The sequence below is a fragment of the Acomys minous genome (genome assembly GCF_964271855.1).
Source record: "Acomys minous genome assembly, chromosome: 3".
Taxonomy (NCBI): domain Eukaryota; kingdom Metazoa; phylum Chordata; class Mammalia; order Rodentia; family Muridae; genus Acomys; species Acomys minous.
Genome location: NC_140485.1, coordinates 4,135,785 through 4,157,285, shown reverse-complemented (window position 1 = coordinate 4,157,285; position 21,501 = coordinate 4,135,785). Strand labels below are relative to the sequence as shown.

Below are 21,501 nucleotides of genomic sequence, written 5' to 3'. Positions count from 1 at the left end.
TGGCTTGCAGTTCAAGGGTGTAGTCCGTCACGGTGGGAAGTGAAGGCAGCAGAGCTTGAAGTAGTTTTCCACAGCACAGGCACCATGAAATAGCAGAGAGAAGCCAGTGAGTGCTACCTTCCTCCACTACAGCCCAGGATCCCAGCCAGGAGATGGTGACACCCATTGTGGGTGGATCTATTCACCTCAATTAATAAAATCAAGATACTTTGCCACAGACATACCCAGAGTCCCCAGCTCTCAGGAGATTCTAGACTTCGTCAAGCTGACAGTTAACATGAGCCATCACAATCCCACACCTTGTCAACTTGATACTGAAACACCATTTTTAAAGCCATAATCTTCTGCCCCGTGTCCTCATAGACTCATGACTCTGTTATAACAAAAAACGTATCCAGTGCAACTTAAAAATCCCCATAGTCTTCAACAATTACAACATTTTAAAAGTCCGACTTCTTTTACCCACGGGCTCCTACAAAATAAGAAGCAATTACATCCTTCCAACAAATGACAGCACAGAGCAAACATTCCTATTCCAAAAGGGAAGAATCCCAGGCACAGCAAAGACAGGCCAGACCACAGCAAGGTCAGAATCCAGCAGGGAAACATCAAATCCTGTAGCTTAGGGTCCAGCATCTGGGCCACATAATGCGGTGAGTTGGCCTTCAAAGGTTTGGCTAGCCCCATTCCTGCCACCTGCAGCGCACGCACTCTCCTTAAGCCAGCTCCGCTCCGTGCTTGCAGCTTTCCTCTGTGGACATCCCATGGTCCTAGCATCTCTAACATCCCGACGTCTCCGTTGCCCCATAGGCTTTGGCTCCACTGAGTGTCTTCTCAGAGGCCCCATCCCACACTCCAACCGTGCTATACACTGTTTGGCCTCAGTTTCTCTCCGAATCCGTGGAGCAGAATTCTACAATACCCTTAACCTTGTATCTCCCATACCCAAAGCCAGTACCGCCATGTGGGCAGTGCTGGCGAGTTTTACTACCAGCTTTAGATGCGGCCTGGCCCCCTTGGACGTGAACAGAATCAGCGTGTATGTGCTCATCCTGGGTAAACCAGTCACTGGACAAGTTGCCTTTGAAGATCAGAGAACCCTTCGACTTAAGCTTTCTTCCTTTAAATGGATTTGGATCTTGACAGGATGGAGCCTCCAGTGGGTGGAGTTTGGCCCTCAGGACACCTGCCCTTTTGTCCCAGCACAGTGCAGGGACTTCAGTGGCTCCATTGGCTTTAACAGTTTCAGTTGCTTTCTCAGCATCTATCTGAATGCCCTCCTGGCTTCAGTTTACCTCAGCTAAACAAGTTAGTCCATTACTTTTAAATTCAGCTTTGCTCTTGTTCTAAAGACACAGGCGATAATTAAACCAGACCGTTGACCAAAATACTGGGTGAGTGGCCACTATTCCTGTTCCTAGTAGAGTCCCTGTCTGCCTCTGAACATAGGCTGTACATCACCAGTGACTAACACTGGCTACACAGGTAGATAATTATGACTGTCTCGTCATAACAAAGGTAAACAAGCAGGTAGACTTAACCGAAATCAGAGTCCAGAAATGGGTATACAAGCTATGGAGTCACTTGGCTTACCACAGAGGCCACACCACAATGTCGTTGGGAAAGGAGAGCCTGCCCCACAGCTGAGGCTGGGTGAGCAGACAGTCTAAAGCAGAAATGATGCTTAAAATTCCATATAGAAAAAAATCATGGCAGATTATAGACCTAACTATTAAAGCTAGAGTGATCAGACACATAGGAGTGCTGTGGCCTGGTCCATCTGAGATTGCATGTTACTTACTTCAGTAAAGTTCCGCAGTCTTGTTTTGGTTGTGTCATCCTCTTTCGGTTGTCTTTCTACTGTTTTATGACTTACTCGCCTACTTTGTCTTGTTTACTTAGCATCCTGTCTGCAGTTCATTTATTTCCTCTCACTAATGCCTGTTCCTTCCGGCATCTTACCTCTGGTTTCCCTGACAACGTCTTCTCACCTTCGCTCCATTGCTCCAGTCTTTTTCCTCCTGTGGGGTCACAAGAGGGACAGGGCACGTGACTGTTGTCGTGTTCTCCGCATTCACGTCAGTCCCACCTGTAGTACCTTCTGGGGCTGAGGTCCAGGCTGTACCTTAACCTTTGATGAGAAAGAAATCTCTCCCATCTTAAGTGCTGGCACAGGATTCCTTGCCTTGAGTTTCAAGTTGCCTTCCTCCAATTTCAATCTCTTGGTCCCAGTTCTGCCTCTTCGCTTACAGACTAATTACAGATTAATCCAATCTCGGTGACAAAGGAAGCATTGCTTTTTTGAGACAAACCATCTGAGCAGCCATCAACCCTCCATTTGTGGATAAGTGCCAGTTTTGTCATGTTTTAATTAAGTGTGGTTCCCAGAATTTCTGAACAGAAGGCCAACGAGTGGCTTGGCTTCTCTAGACCTCTGGCTTCCTCGTCGTTGATGCTCTCTTTTCCGGATGCAGTGTTATCTGTTTGTCTCTGGCAATTCCACAGCCATCTGTTGGGCTCTTCAATCTAGATTTACCATGGAATCACAACCAGTTCATTCAAGAATGAGATGACTGCACACTGACCCTGGTCCCTGCAGGCTGAATGAGGCTAGTAGGTCAGAGTGCCTCTATCTCACCCAGGCGTCTAGATCTCAGGACTTAGGAGCTAGGAAGGGGTGGACGCTTCCCTTTTCTTCCTCCGTTGCATTTAAGAGTGTGAGTTTTAGAGTAGAGTGCGTCTTATTCAGACACAGAATTACCATTCTGTTAGCTTTTCAACCAATGTTGGGCTTTTCAAGTTAGACTCAACCTTCCCCCCGGAGTGTAATGATCGTCTCCCTGCCCCGACTCCTCCACCTGGTAGCCGTGTCTGGCCCCTCTTGTCATATCTGGCATCGTTGAGTATGGCTTCCTTCCTCTAGTCTGAGTCCACAGTTGCCTAGTTCAGGCCCTGCTGCTGGACCTAAGCATTGCTTCTCCCTGGTGTGCCCTACCCTTATTCAGACTGTCGCTGGCTGCTGTGGGTCTGCCATCACTGGCCCAGTCCTCACCTGGCTCACCTTTCCATGGTCAGCCGCAGCTTCCTGGGGCTGACTAGAATTCTACAGTAGCCAACCTGTTCTGTCTACACAAAAATTCCACACTCCAGCCAAAACAACACCCATCTTTTTCATCCCTGAAACTCCAGCTGTGTTCTTATAGTGCCCAGCTTAGAGTCTGAACAGAGAAAAGAGGGATTGGCCAAATTGAGTAAACAAATGGATTTCTTGTCCCTTTTCTTTACTTATAAAGATAGAAGTAGAAATGGTTGAAATCAGGACAGGTGGATCTCTGTGAGTTCAAGGTCAACCTGGTCTACACAGTGAGTTCCAGGACAGTGAAAGCTACATAGTGAGACCCTGTCTCAAAATATAAGCATTTGTAGAAGTATTGATCATTCTTGAATGTGCTGACACAAAAACACAGAGCTCACATGAAAGAAAATAAGAAATAGTTTAATCAAGAACCAATTTGAATAGCCACGTCCCAGGAACATAGATTTAGGTTAGCCCAAATGTCATGTTCCAACATGGAAAGAATTTCGTAAAATTTTTAAAGTAACAGAAAAAAAAATCATAAATCAAGATGCATTAAAAATGTATTGGTGGAAGGGCCTGGAGAGATGGCTCAGAGGTTACAATTACTTATTGCTTTTGCAGAGGACCTGGGCTTGATTTTAGGGCCTATATGGCAGCTTACAGCCATCTATAACTACAGTTCCAGAGGATCTGACACCCCTTTCTGGCCTCCTTGGGCACTGCCTACGCATGGTACAGAAACATACATGCAGGCGAAATATCCGTCACATATGGTTAAAAATAAAAATACATAAATCTAAAAGAAAATGTTGGTGAACTAGATGTGATAATGTACACCTTTAATTCCACCACTCCGGAGACTGGGGTAGGCAGATCTCTCTGTGAGTTCCAGGGCGGCCTGGTTTACATAGTAAGCTTCAGGCCAGCCATGGCTACATAGTGAGACCATGTCTTTAAGGACTGATGGGAACATACCATGCAGGTAATAGCAACCGAAAAGAGGGGGAACCTCTTTGTAGACCTCAGATGCTATCTTATGACATTGGAGCCTTCAGGTCTATGGAAGCCAGGGATGTACTTGGACATTTCACAAGGATGGACATTAGGTCAATGGTACAGCTGCGTTTCTTTATTCTGTTATATTGTATCCATTTCAGACAAGAGATAAGTTCTGTTATGTTGTATCTATTTTAGACAATAGATAAAGGATAAAGAGTCTTCTAAAGTTGCCAGAAATGTTCCTTTTCAGAATTGTCCCAACTACTATCTCTGTTCCTGCTGCAACACTGAAAGGGAAATGCACATTTCCTTCTTTCCTTCCTCGTCCACTTTCTTCTAGAGATATGGCTGGAGAAGTCGACAGGGTCAAGAGACTGAGCTGGAAGGGGGAGCACTCAGGCAAGGTCTTTGGAGGAGAAGCATCCTGGAATGTTCTTTATAACATGGATGCTTGATGTGGCTTTATTTTTATGTCCCCCCCTGTGGGCAGCTAACCCAATCCCAAGGTTAACAGCCAAAGTCTAGTTTTAAAAGGCATGGAGAAGGCCAGATAAATGGCCCAGTGGGTAAAGTCACTTGCTACAAAGCTATGGGCCTACGTGGTGGAAGAAGAGTTATCCTCAGACTTTCACATGCATGCCTACTTGTGTGTGTGCACACAGCCAACCAACAAAAACAAACAAACAAACAAACAAAATATAAAAATTTAGCAGGTCATGGTGGCGCACACTCCCAGTACTCGGGAGGCAGAGGGAGGTAGATCTCTGTGAGTTGGAGGCCAGCCTGGTGTGCAAAGCGAGTCCAGGACAGCCAGACAGGGATAGACAGAGAAACTATCTTGAAAAAAAAAAAAATATATATATATATATATAATATGGAGAGATCCAAGTATGGTGGCACATATACATATATCACAAGCTTGATATTATTTTGAGCTACATGGGAAGTTCAGGTCATCCAGGGCTATATTGTCAGCCCGTCTCAAAAAACAAAACAAAGAAAAGATAGGGAGAGCATTCATCTGTGTAGTATGTTTTAGATTAAGCAAATATTAGCAGAAGCCTTAGAGTGTGAGATTTAACCAAGAGTAGACCCCATCATGGTCATCAGAGGAATCAGGTGGGTAAGACAGAGTTCACAGTAGCAACGTACAGCATCACTGTGAGTCACACACACTGAGCAGGACATGCAGACTAAGCTCTGAAAACACGGGGCAGAGAAGGTTCGCAGGAGGGCTAGGGTGGGTGTGGTTAGGGAAGGAGAGCAGATGGGAACAGTGGCAAGCGCCCTAGAGGAGACTAAGGTGGGGACCAAGGTGACTGATTTTACAAAGGACATCCAGGCTTTGCTGCCAACCAGCTCACGGGATTGCTCAGAACTCACATGCTCCAACTATGCGACGCTGACACAAAACTACAGAATTCCTAGGCTGCAGGTTGGTTTGCGGGACAAAGGGGTTCAATATAGTTCCTAGTGTCTCTTCAAAAAGCATCTTAAAGAACAAATCGGATGCTAACAGGAGGGGGCAGCAGAGGGCAAGGTGCTGTGGGCCAGAGAGCACCACTTTCTGTGTGTGCCGTACAAAGAGAGCATATGTGTTCAGAGTACACCATTGTGTGGTGTGGGTATGGTGCATGTGCAGTCAGGAAATAGTGTTATGAGTGTGTTTGAGTGTAGTTATGCATGTGTGGTGTTCAGAAGAACATAATGGTGTGTGTGTGTGTGTGTGTGTGTGTGTGTGTGTGTGTGTGTGTGCGCGCCCACATGTGTGTAGGTGTGTGTGTGTGTGTGTGTGTGTGTGTGTGTGTGTTACGAATGTAGCAAATACCTCAGCCCAGCCAAAGGGGGGCTGAGAGCCACAAAAGCTTTGAGGATAGTTACAGAGCAGCAGTGTCGCTGTCCAGTAGAAATGCAACGTAAAGGACATATGCAAATTCACATTTTTAAAAATTAAATCACATATTAATAAAGTTAAACACAGCTAATTTTGATAAGGTATTTAGTACAGAATTTCAAGGTATTTCAACTTGATAAATATGAGCATATATTACTGAGTAATTGCTAGTTTGGTTTGGTTTTTTGACTAAGACTTCAAAATACGTATAGTCTCTACCTACTGTATGTATTTCTATTTGGACATGCAAAAGTTCAAGTGACCACCTAGGACTACGGGCTGCCATATTGTACAGCCCAGACACAGAGGATCTTAACTCTGGCAGTGGTCACTTAGTTTTTCTCTGAATATTACTTTTCCTCTTTAACCTTCGGCCCAGAGAGAAATGATGTTGCAACATGGATCTTGAGTGTCCCAAGGCTCAGGGTTAAGGTTCGTCCTACCAGGGTGATGTGTTTGGAGGCGGTAGACTCTGTAGAAAGTGGGGCCTACTGAAGTGTCCTTAGGTCACTGGGGTGTGTCCTTGAAGAGCATAGAGACACTGGTCCTCTCTTTATTCTCTCCACAATGAGGCCTATGGTTCTGTTCTCCCAGGTCCTTGCGCCATATTGAGCTGCTTCACCACAGGCCCAAAAGCTACAGACCAGCTGATTAGCCACTGAAGTCTCCAGAACTGTTGGACAAGTTGGTTAACTTTCCGAAGTTGGTTATCTTGGGTGTTTTTTTATAGTGACGTAAAACGAAAGGCATTGGCTGCTCTTTCAGAGGACCTGGATTTGATTCCCAGCACCCATGTGGTGGCTCCCAACCATCTGTAACTTCAGTTCTAAGGAGTCTAATACCTTCTTCTGGTCTCTAGAGTCACCACACACATGCGGTGCACAGACATACATGCAAGCAAAATACCCATTTACATAAAGTAAAAAGAAATGTTAAACTTTAAAAAAAAATGAAAGAAAGCTAAGGCAGTTGGTAGGACATTTTTCTTTTCTTTTCTTTTCTTTCTTTTTGGGTTTTTGAGACAGGGTTTCTCTGTGTAGCCTTGGCTGTCCTGGATTCCCTTTGTAGACCAGGCTGGCCAGAAAATGAAAAGACAAGCATAGAGAGCCCATGAAACATCATTTAACCCTTGCTGATGCTCAGAGCTCTTGTGGCAAAGCCAAAACAACAATGATAACAGCACCCTGACTTACTTTGTGTAATTCCACACCTCGTAGTAAAGTATGTGGAACAACGTTGTAATCTTTCTTAAACCTGGGGGTCTGGATTTTGTAGGAAACGCAGTGGGAAAGGCTAGATAAGCTAGATTTGCATCCCAAGTGCTGGTTGCTATAGAATTTCTAGGAACAGAATACATGGAATCACAACTGAATAGATTTCTTTTTTTGTTTTGGCTTGGTCTGGTTTTTTGAGACAGGGTTTCTCTGTGTATCCCTAGCTGTCCTGGACTCACCAGGCTGGCTTCGAACCACCTGCCTCTGCCTTCAGAGTGCTGGGAATTAAAAGCATGAGCCACCATGCCGATGAGTGATTAGAGTCTTAAACTGAGCCAATACCAAAGATGTGGTCCACACATGAAGATGCCACGGTCAATGTTTGGTACCAACAGAAACTTGGGTACACAAAAATGAAATGAACCAACCTGACTTCACTTTTTGTAGGAACGTAGCTGGGAAATCGGTTGTTTAATCGACTCTCTGATACTGTCACAGAATATTCTAGCTGAATAAGTATAAGAAATGGAGGTTTATCGAGTTCATGTATCTGTTTGGTGTCTTGTAAGGGGTCTGATGTTGGCTGGCATCTGGTCAGTGTCTTGTAGGGGTCTGATGTTGGCTGGCATTGGTTGGTGTCTTGTAGGGGCCTGATGTTGGCTGGCATTGGTTGGTGTCTTGTAGGGGCCTGATGTTGGCTGGCATTGGTTGGTGTCTTGTAGGGGCCTGATGTTGGCTGGCATTGGTTGGTGTCTTGTAGGGGTCTGATGCTGGCTAGCATCTGGTCGGTGTCTTGTAGGGGTCTCTAGTTCATTGTAGCCTGAGGTATGGCATCTGTGCTGAGTCAGGGCAGTTGTGGTGTGGAGCGCTCACTTGTATAGCAAAGCCAGGCTGCCTGGTGACCCACTAAGCCGGGAATGGAGCACTTCAGGACACAGTCGCCATCCAGAGGCCCCAGAGTCAGAAAGTATGAGATGTGATAAAAGAATTGTTAGAAACCCTTCCTAGAGTAGCTTTTCAAAAGCCCTGCTGTCTGCGTATCAGCACACTCAGCCTGTTTAAGCCATGCTTGGTGACAGTGAGCGATATGCCATCACCTTTTAGGTGACTTTGTCAGAATACATGGAAAAATTAGCAGCAGCCTCAGTTTCCAGAGTAACTAAGACTGCATTGAAAAATGAACCTTAGTTGGTATCTCAGCCTCTTCACCTTGCTTTTACCTTGGGGATGTTGCTGTCTTGAGGTCCTGGGAATTGAAACCAAAGCCTCTCACGTGCTGGGCGAGCGCTGTCCCAAGCGAGCGCTGTCCCAGGCGAGCGCTGTCCCAGGCGAGCGCTGTCCCAGGCAAGCACTGTCCCAGGCAAGCGCTGTCCCCCGAGCAGTATTCCCTAGGCGAGCACTGTCCCAGGCGAGCGCTGTCCCCCGAGCAGTATTCCCTAGGCGAGCACTGTCCCAGGCGAGCACTGTCCCCTGAGCTGTATTCTCGGCTCTTCTTTCACTTCCCATTTTGAGACAGGGGAGGACTAGGTTACCCAGGGTGGGTTTTCTTTTTTTTTCTTTCTTTCTTCCCCCCCCCCCTTTTCTTTCTTTTCTTTTTGTTTTTTTTTTTGAAACAGGATTTTTCTGTGTATCTTTAGCTGTCGTGGACTCACTCTGTAGACCAGGCTGGCCTTGAACTCAAAGAGATCCACCTGCCTCAGCCTCCTGAGTGTGGGGATTACAGGCGTGCGCCACCATGCTCAGCTCTCAAGATCTTGCTTCAGTGTCCTAAGTGGCTGGGATTACAGACCCGTGCCACCACATCTGGCTACCTGAAGAGATTTAATTTGTAAATTTCTTTATAAGTAAGTGGAGGGTTTTTTTGTTTTGTTTTGTTTTAATGAGAATCATGACTCTGAATTTCCCACGGTGCACAGTACCAAATAGACAACTAATCAACATTTATTTATGTATATAACAAGTCATTGAGATTAGGAAAAATCCTTTCTAATCCCACAAGTTTGACTTTCCTCCATCCAGAAATTAAATTAAAAGTTAAAATAACTGAATATTTTGAAGGCCAGTAGTCATCAGACAATTTCAAGGAATGTTAAGGAACCCGTGAAAGCGGGGAAGAAGTTTTAGTTCCTTTTGGGAACACAGCTTTGTTCAAGTTCACTAACAAATTGCAACAGCTGCCCTGCACTGAGGAAATAAATGCTGGGACACTATCAGAAAGGCCAGTTGTCCCAAGTTGTTCCAGCTGCTGACTCCTGCCTCGAATGGAGCCACGGGCAGCCTGTTTCTCATTTCAGCATACAGCTGTGCTTTTCTTCCACAGAGGTCTGTTTTAAGTGAGCATTGCTTTGCGTTGCTTTATAAACGTTTGCAGCATGCCATACCTCATCTGTGCAAATTCAGTTTGGTGCTACTACATTAGACGCCTTAGTTCTGGCTGCTGAAATCATTGCATTTCTCAATGTCTGATACCTTTGGAAGCAGTCCAGCAACATTTTATCCTGAAGGCTAACCCTCCTCCCTCCCGGCCCTGGGTCCTCAAAAGACTGTTTGAGACACTTCTGGATGATGCTACAGTAGTAACCGTGCACATCAGGTCATGCTGAGCACTGTTTCCTTCTCTGTTATGCCTGTGTACTAAAGGTGTTGGAAGCCTACAGCTATAGAGCCTGTGTTGGAAGGGTTCCATGCTAGACCGTAGTGAACTATTAGACACACCAGTGACAGCCAGCCTCCTCCTCGGAGAGCCATGTGCACTTTCATCGCCTCCCCTGGAATGCCAGTTTGTTAAATCCAAAGGACAAATGTGTGCCAGAATGCTAAAACTCACTCAAAAAATCCTGATGCGAAGACCTGCCTGATGCTCCGTACTGCTGTCCTCAGGCAATGGATGACGTAAGGCTGGGTCCCTGAGCACGCAGGGAGGCAGCATCCGTAAGCAACGCGAGCTATAGGTGTGAGGATCTACAGAGAGACGGTTAAGATTTCTCACATGGAGAAGCTGCGTGAGAGCGTAGATGTGAAATACACTTACAAGGCCAGGCAAGTCGGGAAGCACACGAGTTCAGTTTTGGTTGTTTGGCAAAAGAGGGGTTTAGTATAGGACAGAGATGTTCAAATGACCAGCAGGAGCTGAGGTTCAGAGTCACAGACCAACCTTTTGGAATTTGTGAAGCGGTTGGTCTGGTGGTTGTTTTCTCTGTGTAGCTTTGGCTGGCCTAGAACTTGCTCTGTAGACCAGGCTAGCCTCGAACTACTGCCCCCTCGCCCTGCTATTTTTGTTTGTTTTAGATCCAAAGTTAGTTCTTTTTTAAGTGTGTGTGTGTGTGTGTGTGTGTGTGTGTGTGTGTGTGTGTGTGTGTGCAGTCCCTGAGGAGGCCAGAAAAGAGTGTTGAGTCTGCTGGAGCTGGAGTTATAGGCAGTTGTTACATACAGTCTTCTGGATATGGGTGCTGGGATCTGAACTCAGGTCTCCTGCAAATTCTCTCTCTCTCTCTCTCTCTCTCTCTCTCTCTCTCTCTCTCTCTCTCTCCCCTCCCTCCCTCCTTCTCTCCCTCCCTCCCTCTCTCCCTCCCTCCCTCCCTCCATTCCTCTCTCCTTGAAGTAAGTTTTAGTTCAAGAGTAATCTTTAATAATTTATTGAAATCTATTCTGGAAGCTGAGAAGATGGCTCAGTGTCGTGGTGTGCACTTGCACCCTAATGCTCACGGGAGGAGACAGGCACGCCCCCAGTGCTCACTCATTCTACCTGAACCCGCAAGCTCTGGGTCCAGTGAAAAGATCCGTTTCAAAAAAATAATAATAAAATGGGGCTAGATAGAGGAGAATACCCAAGGTCGACCTTAGGCCTCCACATGCATATAAACACACCTGCATACATACATGTGCATATCACACACACAATTGCATTCTGGGTTGAAGCACTGTTCTTAAGTGCGGGTCATGGCTGCCCCTCCCCCCTGATAGTGATTGGCCAATGAGTGAAGATGGGTGTCCAGCATAGTTTTACATAAAAGTGAAGGAGGGGTGAGAAGGAGTGTGACTGGTGGAATTCCATAAAGGGTTTGTTTCTGTCTTGTGCGTGCGGGTGCCGGTACAGATCATGATGGAAAATACACATACTCCTGTGGGCGAAAGTCACGCAAGCTCAGAGCTCATCAATCATGGATTCTCAGCCTCCACTGTAGCTGGAATGGTGTGATGAGCGTTACAGGCAGAGCTGCACTCGTGTCCCTGTGTAGGTGCTGCCCTAAAGGATCCTGGCTATAGCCCGGCTGCCCTTTACCCAGGCCTAAATGTTGATTCTTCTTAAGAAAAGTGCAAGGGCCATGGAGGATATTCCAGGCCAGATGTGAAGGGTGGACGTGTGTGACACCTACACGGAGGAAAGAGGAGGTGGTGTGAAGGGTGGACGTGTGTGACACTCACACGGAGGAAAGAGGAGGCCTACGGACTGTTGGAGAAGTGGGACAGAGCAATAGTATGAAAGGGTGAAGGAAAGGGGCCGAGACAGCCTTGGGAAGTTATCCTAAGAGTGTGATGAGCAAGGGGAATGGGTATATAATTAGCATTTATTTAGAAAAGTAATATTTGGGTGTGCATTATTTAATATTGGAATACACAGCAACTGAGAAAGAATCTGAGTGTAAACTTTCCACCTGTGCTGGGATACAGGCATTAGTGATGACAGTGAATCATTTTCATGTTTTGCTTTCCTTCGTGAATGTGATGGCTGTATTTGTGTACTAAAGGTATCGGCAGGAACGGTTGACAGTGAAATATGAGGCAGCATGGAAATCCACTCCCGAAGCTGGGAGTAAAAGTTCAAAACTGACTTAAGAGCTGATGTGCTGCAAAGAGTAAAAAAAAGTGTCACATAATGGATAGTGACAACAGGATGGCTCTTGATCCGTCCTTTGTTTTAGGGAGACTATTTGGAGTCTTTAAATTCTGAGCCACAGCTGGGAATTTGGAGGGCATTGCTGGTTCAGGAGACCCCTCCCTCCTCATTTCCTGGTCTGGAGGTAGGCCTGGGGTCAGCGTGGGCAAGCCCGGGGTCAGTGTGGGCAAGCCAGGGGTCAGCGTGGGCAAGCCCGGGGTCAGTGTGGGCAAGCCCGGGGTCAGCGTGGGCAAGAAAGCCATCCCTGTCCTCCTGTCTGTCAATGTCCTTCTAAAACAGACAGGGAACAAGTCGCCTGTGTGGCTCATGGTGCATTTAACTGTATACAAATCCTAAACAGTGAGTCCTGTGTTGCAGATGGAGACCCGAGATAGAAACTTCTGAACGTCCGCCAAGAAAAACCAAATGTCTGAGCCTCCAGAACTCTGCAGCAGACAGGTCTAAACTGGAGTCGGCCGGGCCTGAGCCGAAGTGAGAGGAGAGAGATGCTGGCTTGACAAGGTATGTAAAAATTTGATGACGAAACCAGTTTCACAGCAGCCCAGGAATTTAGTCCATTTCCGGTCCTGTCGCTGGGGCTTGGGGTATATTCTGTGTCAGCTTTGGAAGGTCACAGGGGAAACTGTTTGCAGGGGGACTGCATTCACGATGTCGCAGCAGCAGGGCCATCCAAGAGTCAGGACATTTTAGGAACCCGAGGAACGTAAAGTAGATCCGTGCATATTGTGGGGAGCATTGACCACATACCAGGCATGGCCTTAATAGGTTGACTGGTTTAGTTTTCACAGTGGGGCAGGCATTGCTCTTGGCTCTGCCAGAACCATCCAGAATGTAAGAAACACAGCCAGTCCAGGGCTTTTACCAACAGAAACTATGTCACTTTACCTTTTCTCTGCCCCGGAAGTTCCTTCTTGTCTGTCTGTCTTTCTTTCCTTTCCTTTTGTTTTGTTTTGTTTGTTTGTTTGTTTGTTTGTGGGTTTTTTTGGTTGGTTTTTTGGTTTTTTGGGGTTTTTTTTTTACCTTTCAAGAAGTAAGCATGGAGGAATATCAGTTCTTAGCACTGTGACACAGTCTAACAAGTGGTTACCGTAGCACTGCTGCTCTTCCAGAATCTTGCTACTCCTCCGTCAATCGCAAGGCCTACTCTCATTCTGCTTGATCCTAGGCGGGACTTAGTGACTGAAGTGACGTGCACCACAAGCAACTTCAAATCAAAGGGGGCATGGCTTTTGCCTGGCTTACTAGTTATCTTGGGAGCCGTAGTCTTGAGAGCCACTGTGTTGTAGGGAAAACAGGTGCCGGTTCCAGTTGACAGCCCGTCAGCATGTGAGTGAGGCTCTGTAAGGCGTCCCAGCCCTCAGGTTGCCTCCACAGAGTCTAGTCAGATGGGGACAAGCTGCTCTTGATGAGCCATCCTTGCTGAGCCCTGCCCTTGTGGCAGATTGTAAGCAACATAACCACAACCATTTGGGGCTATTATTTCAACTCAGAGCCACACACACCACTTACAGTAGTTATCATGACGTCCGCCTACAAGGAAGAAAGCCAAGAGCACGTGAAATTAAGTGATGAACCCAAGGCCACCAGCTAGCTAATGAGTTGCTTACATTGACCTAAAGTTTTCTTTATTTCATTTATTTATTTTATGTATATGAGTGTTCTATCTGCATGTACACCTGCAGGCCAGAAGAGGGCATCAGATCACATTATAGATGGTTGTGAGCCACCATGTGGTTGCTGGGAATTGACTCAGGACCTCTGGAAAAGCAACCAGTGCTCTTAACCACTGAGCCATCTCTCCAAACCCGACCTAGAGTTTTCTATTTTCCTGATTGTGACTCTTTACTGTGGACCCTAGGTAGGTGCCCTGCTCTGGCCTAAGCATAGAGTCCTCCATGAGGTAGGTCTTCTGGTGTCTGCTCACGTTATGCTATACGCTCTTTGTCTATCGTGCAGAAGAATTGTCGCCTGACACATCGATCAGTGTTTTTATCCCATGTTTGACCTCATGGAAGTCAAGGATGGGTTGTCTCAGATGTCTCGTCTCTTTTCTTCTAGCATAGGTCTTGACCTAATAGAAAAGGGCAGAGCACATGTGAAACCCACCGGAGGGTGTTAATGTGGATTCTCTCTGCAGAGATGACAACGGAGTTAGGAGATGGAGAGTTTCATCCGCCACTACCAAAGTCTTCTCGTGGTATTGAAAGCTTGTCTGTCTTTTGAGGCTGTTAAAAGTAAACTGAGGCCAGGCATGGAAGTGAAAATCTGTAGTCCCATCATTTAGAAGACCAAAACAGATGCATCATGAATTCAAGGGTAACCTTGTCGGTGGGTGTAGCTCAGTGGTAGAGAGCTTGCCTGGCACGCACAAGGCGTGGGCCTTAATCCCTGATAACACTCCCCAAACAAAACAAACGGACAAAGCAAACAGCCACAAAAAATATTTTTTTATGTGTGTGTGTGTGCGCGCGCGCGCGCGTGTGCGTGTGTGTGCGTGTGTGTGTGTGTGTGTGTGTGTGTGTAGGTCAGAACACTTTGTGGGATTCAGTTCTCTTTTTCCACTGTGTGGGTTCCAGGGACTCTGGTTCTCAAGCTTCGTGACAAGTGCTTTCACCTGTGGAGCCATCTTGCTGGCCCCACAATAACATCTTCAACATCCAGGAACTGAAACACACAGTTCCACAAATGTCGTGCTGGGGCTGCACTGACAGAGGCAAGGAAGAACCCCTGCGGTAAGCGGTGTTTTTATAGTCACAGAAGTAAAGCAAAGAAAATATTTGGTTATGATTATAAAGTGGCTGTATTTGGTTTCTCCCACTGGAAGTACAAGAAACAGCTAGACGTTCCACTTAGGCTTGCAAATCAAAACAAAGCTTAGGTCCCTTCTAAGGGCCAACTGGTTTTGTCTGCTCCAAGGCATATCAGCTCCCACCCCTGTCTTAATTAACTTGAACAAAGTGAAACTTTCTTGCTTGTTTGCTTTGTCTTTCCTGTCAGGTAAAACATCTTTGTTTTAAAGTTGCATAAATCAATATCTTCAATAAAATGTAGCCATTAGGTAAACAGTATATAGGAAGCAATACAGGGCACCCCAGATCTCATTAGATTGTTAAAATAGTGAAGGATGTTTTTAGTGGGGAGGAGCAAATGTCTGACACTGGAAAGGACAGGGCTGGGGGGGGGGGGTGGAGGGCTCGTGCTGCGGTTAATGTTTTAGCTACTTTCCTGTTATTAGATGAAACACCTGATGAAATGAGTTAAGAAAGGGTTTATATGGGCTTATGGATAAATATATAGTTCACCACGGCAACAGGGTAGAGAAGGATGCCGGTCACATTGTGCCCAGTCAGAAAACAAAGAGAGATGACTGCTGGCCACCTGCCCCCTTTTCATTCAACATGAGATCTCAGCCCCCCTGTGGTACCACACATTCAGTGTGAATCTCCCCTCCTCAACTAAGCTTCTTTGAAAATATCCTTATAGATACAGTGTATCCTAAGTATTTCTTAATCCTTTTAAGTAGGAGTCAAGACTAATGTCTACTGTTAGTCATCACCACAGATCATGGCCTTGCTCTCTAGTGTAACAGGGCAGGTACTGGTAAGACCTTTAAGAGGTGTAAGATCATTGGACAGAGGTTTCATGAATGGATTGATGCTTTCTGTGCGGAACTGAGCTCTCATTGCTGTGAGACTGAGGTGGCTTGAAGGGTGTTATTACCCAAGTCTGGCGTGCCTGCTCTCTCTCTCTCACACGTGCTTCTCTTCCATGTCTTCGTTTGCCTCGCTAACACGAGGCCCTCAGCAAAATCCAAAGCTATAACGGGCTCAGGTGCAGGCATTCTGCTGTAGCATCAGAGCAGGGCTGGGAGTTGTGCAAATAAATGTGTCTTTTCAGTTGACTTTGCTCAAAGAAACTGTTGTACTGTGACTTTCACCTTGTATTTAAGTGTGTGCGTGTGCGCAAACACGTCACTATTTGGGAACTAAGAGCAAACCTTACCTTTAGGTTGTCCAGAGCAGCCAGTACTTGTCTCTATACTTAGAATCTATAGGAACTCAGAAGTAATGGAGGTGGTGGCAAAATCAGAATATGATAGTTATTTATTTATACTACAAAACATGGAAAAACTTGTCAAAAATGTTAGTAACTTTAACTCTCTCATTGCATTTTGCATTAGCTAAACTATCAATTAGTTAACTTCACTGCTTAACAAGCTGCCCCCAGTTCTGGAGGGATGGCTCAGCAGTCAAGAATCTCTTCTGCTCCTCCAGAGGACCCAAGTTTAATTCCCAACACCCACATGGCAGCTAGCAGCCATCTGTAACTTCACTCACAGGAGATCTGGCCTCCATATGCACTGTTCATGCATGGCATGGCACATGGGCATACATACCAGCAAGATACAAATAAAACTTTTTAAAATTCCTACCTCCAGGCTTAGGTAGGGTTCACTCTCCCTTCTGGAAATACTTAGTATCAGCAGTTTAGGATCAGTAGTGTTTCACACTTCCGAGTTTTGGTTTCGGAGATGTTCAGACTGTAGCTTAAATAGGCATTCATTTAATTCATAATTCCATGGGATGATAATTTGAGCCAGGCCCATCTGGCATACCTCGACTAGTTCTGCATTGTGGTCCTGTCCCAGTTGTCTAAGGGAAGATGGCGCCCACGGGTGGCTGCCCTCTGTTCCGCATGTCTCCTTCCTCTAGTCGGAGCCTGTTCATGTGGAAGCAAGCCTGTAGGGAATGGAGCACCTAGGACGCTTTGAGACTCGGGCTTGAAAACAACAGTGTGACTTTCCCACATCCTACTGGACAAAGCAGGTAGCAGGACAGAGCAGATACAAGAGGTAAGAAAGAAAGAAAGACAGGAGGAGGAGGAGCTCCTGGGCCACCTTTGAAAGGGAGGTGACAGGGGGCTCACGGTTGTAAAGGAGAGCAGTCCTCGAAGTCCGCAGTAGCGCGGAAAGTGTAAACATTTTGCTGAGGGAGCTAACACTGTTACAAAGAGGGATGCTGGAAAGGAAGCTGGTTGTCTGGTTTATAACACATGACAAAAATCTAATGGGATGGAGACAGTGATAAGATGCTGAGAGGGCCCTAGAATAGAAAAGCTGCACACATTCCCTCTTGTTCTTCCTACTGTCTGCAAAGGCGGGAGTAAGATGCAGGCAGCAGAGCACAGTTGGTGACAGCTTTCCCCCTTTCTTCTTTTATCTTCTTACTGGTGGGACTGGGAGTTGTGGCAAGGAATGAGGATTTGGTGAGCAGAACGGAGGTAGAAGATAAGAGAGCAATTTCATCTGTCATTCAGAAGCAGGCCCCAAAGCCCCTCAGGTTGATGCATCTGGAATGGAATCGGTTCTGCACTGTTGTTGACACTGCAGGGTTATAGTCTGCCTTCCATGTCTTTGGGTCTGTAGCTATGGTTTCAACCATATGGTTATAAAATGTAAAAGACAATACACCAAACAAAAACAAACAAACAAAAACCCTCAGATTAACTGACTGCATTATAAAACAAGACCTAACTATCTGTTGTGTCCAAGAAACTCATGTGCAAACGCATTCCTAAGCTGGGAGTCACAGGTTGGAAATCAACTGTGCACATGGAAACTGAAGATAATCATGTAGTAATTCTGTATCTGCCAAAGACTTCAAACCAAAACCAGTCAGAGGAGATAAAGAGAGAAGCTACCTACAAATAAAGGGGAAAAGTCATCAAGAAAGTTTATCTATCATAAATATTTATGCACTGAGTCACAGGCCTCCCCGTTTCATAAAACAGATGCTACAAAGCATAAGAGACCATGATACAGTGATAGTGAGAGCCTTTAATACCCAGCTCTCCTATCTTATGGGGCTTCCACAGCCAAAACCCACAGTCAAAACTCAGCAGAGAAACTCGAGTGAAATTATACCGTAGACCAACTAGATTTAACAGATATCTACAGAAAACATTCCACCCAACACATAGGGAGTGCGCATCCTCAGAGGAAAGTAAAGAGTTCCTAGAAGTGAAGGAAATGACAGCACAACCTACCGACCTCGGGTGCAGCCAGGGCTTCCTCGTCGGAAGCCTTACAGCCATCAGGGCTCACATTCAAACAGCAGATGCTGACAAGTAACTCACTGCACCTCAGGGTTCTCAAAAAACAGACGCTAAACCCCAAATGCATCAGGTGGAAAAGAAATGATAAAGATAAGAACAGAAAGAAATGAGAGAGAAACTGGGAAAAAAAAAAAAACAATGTAGAGAATTGCTCAAAATTGGCTACTTGAAACTATTAGGAAAATTGATGAACCCATAATTAAACTGACCAAAAGGAAGGTATAGATTATTAAAGTAGAAATGAAAAGGGAATTTTCACAACAGATTACAATGAAATCCTGAGGATCATTAGGGAATACTTAAAAAAAAAAAAAAACTTACGTTCTCAAAAGCCAGAAAACATACAAGGAATGCATAAATTTCTAAATTCATTTTACCTACAAAATTCAAGCCAGGAGCTATAAACAATTTAAGTAGAACTGCAATAAGCAATGAGATTGAAGAAGTAATTAAAAGACTCCCCACAGAGAAAAGCATACCATTCACTGCCGAGTAGGTTGAGGTGTGTGGTCCACCAAACTTCCTTAGAAGTCCGGCAGCAACGCTTCTCAGACTGTCCCACAAAATACAAAGGGAGTGACACTATCAATCCCGTTCTATGAAGCTAGTATTATTGTGACACAAAAGTCAGATAAAAGCACAACACAAGAAAACTAGAAACCAATGATGAACATAAGAGAGAATTTCAGCCCCTGATTAACATAGAGTGCTCAACAAAATACAAGTAAGTCGAGACAAAGAGCACATCAAGAAAATCATACATCGTAACTGACACCCCAAGGATGGATGATTGTTTCAATATATATATTAATAAATTTATACAAATATATTAAAGTAGACTTAAGGACAGAAATTGCATGATTATTTAGACCGGTGCAGAAAAAGCACTTGAGAACTTTCAACATGCCTTTGTGATAAATATTCTGAAGAAATTTAGAATAGACAAAGAATATTATCTAAACAAAGCCAACATAAAACAAAGCTACAGCCGACATACTAAGTGGAGAAAACCTGAGGACATCTCCTCCAAAATCTGCAGCAAAACAAGAACGGCCTCTTCACTCTTATTCACTACAGACTGGAATGCTCATCTAGAGCAGTGAGGCAAGAGAAAGATAAAAAAGGATAAACTAAGAAATGAAGTAAAAAAAAAAAAAAAGAAAGAAAGAAATGAAATGAAATGAAATGAAGTCAAACTACCTGTCTTTTGCAGGTGGCATAATTACATACATAAAAGATCCTAAGGACTCCATCAGAAAACTCCCAGTCAATGTTGCAAGTTACACAAGCACCGTTTAAAAGTCAGTAGCATTTCTACCAATAATGAGCTTATTGAAGAAGAAATTAGGAAAAACAGACCATTCACAATAGCTTCAAAAAAAACAAATGACCAGGAACAAGCCTAACAAAGGGAGTGAAAGACTTCCGCAATGAACCCTTTAAGACACTGAAAAAAAGATACTACAGAAGACACTGGGTGATAGAAAACCTCCTGTGCTCCCGGATTGGCTGAATTAATGCTATAAAAGTGGCTCTACAAGCCAGGCTTGGTGGCACACGCCTATGATCTCAGCACTTGGGAAGGGAAAAGCAGGTGGATCACTGTGAGTATCAGGCCAGCCTGATCTACAAAGCAAGTCCAGGAGAGCTGAGGCTACAAAGAAACCCTGTCTCGATGATAAAAACAATTGGCTATACTTCCAAATTAACATCTAAATTCATTATAGTCCCCATCAAAGTTCCGATGATGTTTTTTCACAGAATAAGAAACAAATATCCCCTGGGCATGGTGGCGCATGCTTGTAATCCCAGCACTTGGGGACACAGAAGCAGGCAGATCTCTGTGGCTTTGAGGCCAGCCTGGTCTACAAAGTGAGTCCAGGGCAGCCAAGGCTACTCAGAGAAACCAAACCAAGCCAAAACTAAAAAAAACAAACAAACAGAAACAAATATCCTGAAATTCACGTGGAAACACAAAAGAACATAAATCTCCCCAATTTAATCCAAAATAGAGAGAGTACCAGCAGTGACCACAGAACTATCCTACAGACCATAGCAGCAGCAGCAGCATCGTACTGGGACAAAACAGACACATTTATAAAGGTGTCAAAAACACATTTGTGGAAAAATCTACTCAACAAATGCTACTGCTAGAATTGTATGAACAACAAAGAACTAACCATCCATGCCTCCCACTCTGCCAAAAATCAAGTCAGAGGGACCAAAGACCTTAATTTAAAGCCCAAAACACTGAAACTACTAGAGAAAACGTAGGGCAAACATTTCAAAATGTAAGCAAGACGTTTGTGAATAGAACCTCTTAGTGGCACAGGATGTAGCCTTAAGAACTGGCCAGTGGGATTCCACGAAATTAAGAAGCTTCTATGCAGCACAAGAAACCATCTGCGGAGTGCACAGGCAGACAGCCCGAAGAACGGAAAGTATAGCCATAGCCGTCCACACATCAGATGGGGCTAATGTCTATAATACACAAAGAACTGCACAAATAGGGCCTGGACAGATACTCAGAAGTTAAGGCCCATTCTGCTCCTGCCGAGGACCTGACTTGGCTCCCCACACCCACATTGGGTGGCTCACAGCAGCCTGTAACTCCAGCTCCAGCAGAGCCTTCTTCTGCGCGCGCACACACACACACACACACACACACACACACACACACACACACAATGTAAAAATAAAAATAAAACTTTTCAAAAAGAACTGAAGAAACTAAACATCAAAAACTTACAGTTACCAAAAAACAAAAGGAACAGACAGTTCTCAAAAGAAGAAACACAAATGAACAACAACAAAAAAAAAGTTTAAAAAGTATTCAGCATCTTTAGCCATCAGTGAAACGCAGGTAAAAGTATTTTGATATTCCATCTCCTATCAGAATATCTATCACCAAGAAAAAAAAGATAAATTCTGGGAAGAACATGGGGAAGTAGGGCCCATATTACTACTGTAATAGCGTTCAGCCATGCGGCCACTGTGGGAATCAGTGAGGTTTCTCAGGAAGCTAAAAACAGAACTTGCACACGGCCCATCTCTATCCTAGTGAGGTCTTGAACATGTACTCAAAGGACTCTAAATTACCAAAGAGGAGTTTGGGTATGTTATTGCTGCTTTATCTACAATTACAGGGCAACCAAACCAGCCCAGATGCTCATAAACAGATGCAGTATGTACACTGATGGAAGTTTACTTAACTGTAAAGGAAATGAAAGTGCAAAATTACGGAACTGTGTGGGGAGTGGATAGAATTCTGAGCGAGTGAGTGTTGTTGATGTGAGCACAGTGA

General features: G+C 45.0%; 1 protein-coding gene across 2 annotated transcripts in view; it reads left to right on the top strand.

Moving 5' to 3' along the window:
• The window catches only part of RIN2 (Ras and Rab interactor 2), a 233,823-nt gene that overhangs the window by 32,377 nt on the left and 179,945 nt on the right, over nucleotides 1-21,501 (top strand). For both annotated transcript variants that reach the window (XM_084777856.1, XM_084777851.1), the window contains exon 2: nucleotides 12,441-12,584. The gene's annotated coding sequence lies outside the window, so the exon portion shown is untranslated. The remainder of the gene's footprint in view (nucleotides 1-12,440; nucleotides 12,585-21,501) is intronic.